General features: G+C 39.7%; 1 pseudogene; it reads left to right on the top strand.

Moving 5' to 3' along the window:
* The first annotated feature begins 446 nt into the window (after positions 1-446).
* On the top strand, positions 447-1,071 carry LOC141091371 (uncharacterized; annotated as a pseudogene).
* The last annotated feature ends 1,568 nt before the right edge of the window (positions 1,072-2,639 follow it).

The raw sequence follows: 2,639 nt of genomic DNA, 5'->3' as shown, positions 1-2,639 counted from the left end.
AAACTGCCTTTTTAAATAGTGACATTGAGGAGGACTTATACATGACTCAACCTGAAGGTTATGTAAAAGGGGGTGAAGAGAATCTTGTTTGCAAACTACAAAAATCCCATTATGGTCTTAAGCAATCAGCAAGAGCATGGAATACCAAGATGAATAAGGTCTTGTTGGAAGAAGGTTTTAAAAGAGGTCAAGCGGATCAATGCTTATACACAAAATATACAGATGGAAAGTGGATGTATATTCTCTTATATGTGGATGATGTGATTGTAGTTAAACAGGAAGACGCAGAAATTGGAAAAATGGCTGAAATTCTGAACCAGCATTTTGAAACGAAAGACCTTGGAAATGTGACATATTATCTAGGAATCCAAATCCAGAGAGAGGGAGATGGAAGTTTTCTTCTAAACCAAAGTACAAAAATTAATTCGATTCTGAATCAGTTTGGAATGTCAGAAGCCAAAGGTATATCAACTCCAATGGAACCATCCTACCTGAAGCTGGAAGGAGAAGATGACCTGTTGCCAAGCAATGAGAAATATCATCAGGCAGTGGGGGCACTTCTATACATATCAACTATGACTCGACCGGATATCACAACAACAGTTGGAATCCTTTGCAGATATGTGGAAAAACCACACCAAAGAGATTGGAATGCTGTTAAGATTCTTCTCCAATATTTAAAAGAAACACAAGATGTAAATTTAAAGCTGTCCGCAGCGGGAGATCTAGAACTCACCGGCTATGTAGATGCAGATTGGGCTGGTGATTCGCATGATCGTAAATCCGCAAACGGATACTTGTTTAAAGTTGGAGAAAGTTTAATCTCCTGGTCTAGTAGGAAACAAGTGTCTGTTGCCTTGTCATCTACAGAAGCGGAGTATGTGTCCGCAGCCTATGTAAGCCAGGAGGTCATTTGGCTAAGACAATTGATGGATGATCTTGGCACACCGTCAACTCAGCCGACGGTGATTTATGAGGACAACCAAGGATGCATTAAACTTGCATGCAGTGAAAAGATCAGTGCTAGAACCAAGCACATTGTCGTCAGACATCATCATTTACGTGATTTGATAGATCGTGGCATAATTCAGTTCGTCTATTGTGAAACTGATAAGATGGCAGCTGACATTATGACAAAGCCATTGCCACGAGCCAGGTTCCAAGAATTGAGGACCAGACTGGGACTAAGAGGATAAGTAGTTGTTGAGTGGGGGTGTTGGAATAATGCATATTGATCTGTATGTATTGCAACAACTACTACTGTACTGTTTGATATATTGTGCATATTGTGAGATTGTTAACAAAGTTCAGTGACAAAAAAAAACAAAAACAGACAGGATGCCCCCTCCTTCTCTTCCCTTCTTGCTGTTGTAATGCTCCCATGCTGCAAGCCACAGCAGATACCAGACTGATCACATTTCATGCTGTAAGCTGTTCAACCTGGATATGAATAAATCTACATTCTGTGTTGCTGACTCTGGATGTTATGCTGATTAATCCGCTGCTAACAACTGCCAGCATAGTGAATATTCATTTCTCTTTAGCAGCGGGCACAGGCTTTAGCTGCAGCAGCCGGCTCCTGCCTCCTGTGACCCACTGCTCCACCACTGCCACTGCCCCTACGTCTTCTGGGATCCTCACTCAAGTATAAGCTGAGGGGGGCTTTTTCAGCACAATAAAATGTGCTGAAAAAGTTTGTTTATGCTTGAGTATATAAGGTACTTCATTAAAGTATTAATTAAATTACCACATTATGTAAGTTCTTTATTTTTCCACCAGAAAGTATTTCAGTTTATTTTTCAATCGAATTGTACATATTATGCTACATATTTTCAAAAGTTGTCAGGTTCAGTTATGAAATGAGCCATTTCTTAATGATTTTGACATCCTTAATTCAAAACTGGCAATAAAAATGTTTGGTTTGCTCTTGTTTCACTATTTCTTGTTTCACTATCATATAGTGATAGCTGGGTCAACTCTTTTTTGCTTGTCTCTTGTACTCCTGCGTCGGATCATCTCTTACAATTGTGCAACAGTAGTCTGCAAGCATTCATGGATTCAATTTTCCTTGATATCTTTTCTCCATAGCCGCAATATCTGGGTGAAATCCCTCACCGGCTCATTGCTCAGTACTCCGTAGTTTGGAGGAAAATTGTCTAAATGCAAATGTAAGAAATTAATTTTTAAGGACATGTTACAGTCAAGATCATCTTGCAGTCAACATTTTCCACCAACTCTTCATAGTTATCTGCTCTTGAGTTTCCCAAAAAATTAGTTACCGCTAATTTGAATGTTACCATGCAGGCTTTTCCTTGCCCTGCAACAAATGGAGAAACTTCTTATCCTGAAGAAGCATATGAATCCAAAATCCAAGAAAGACCCCTTCTTTCATCTTTTTTTCACTCAACTCTCAAATCAATGAGATACTTGAATGCTTTGCATTTTTGTTCATTGTCTTTACAAAGTTCTTTAAGCACAACTTAATATGCAATGGTGGTAACTAGAGTTGAGCGAAACGGGTCGGTCAAATTAAAAAATCGCCGACTATAGCTAAAGTCGGGTTTCGCCGATCGAAACCCGACCATAGCATGAGGTCGGCCATGAGGTCGCCGAGGCGAGTGCCAAAGTCGCGTTTCAAA

Source organism: Dendrobates tinctorius, unplaced genomic scaffold (assembly GCF_039654945.1).
Source record: "Dendrobates tinctorius isolate UK_male_01 unplaced genomic scaffold, ASM3965494v1 ptg000051l, whole genome shotgun sequence".
Classification (NCBI taxonomy): domain Eukaryota; kingdom Metazoa; phylum Chordata; class Amphibia; order Anura; family Dendrobatidae; genus Dendrobates; species Dendrobates tinctorius.
Note: the sequence above shows the minus strand (reverse complement) of the source record. Positions and strands in the feature narration are given on the sequence as shown.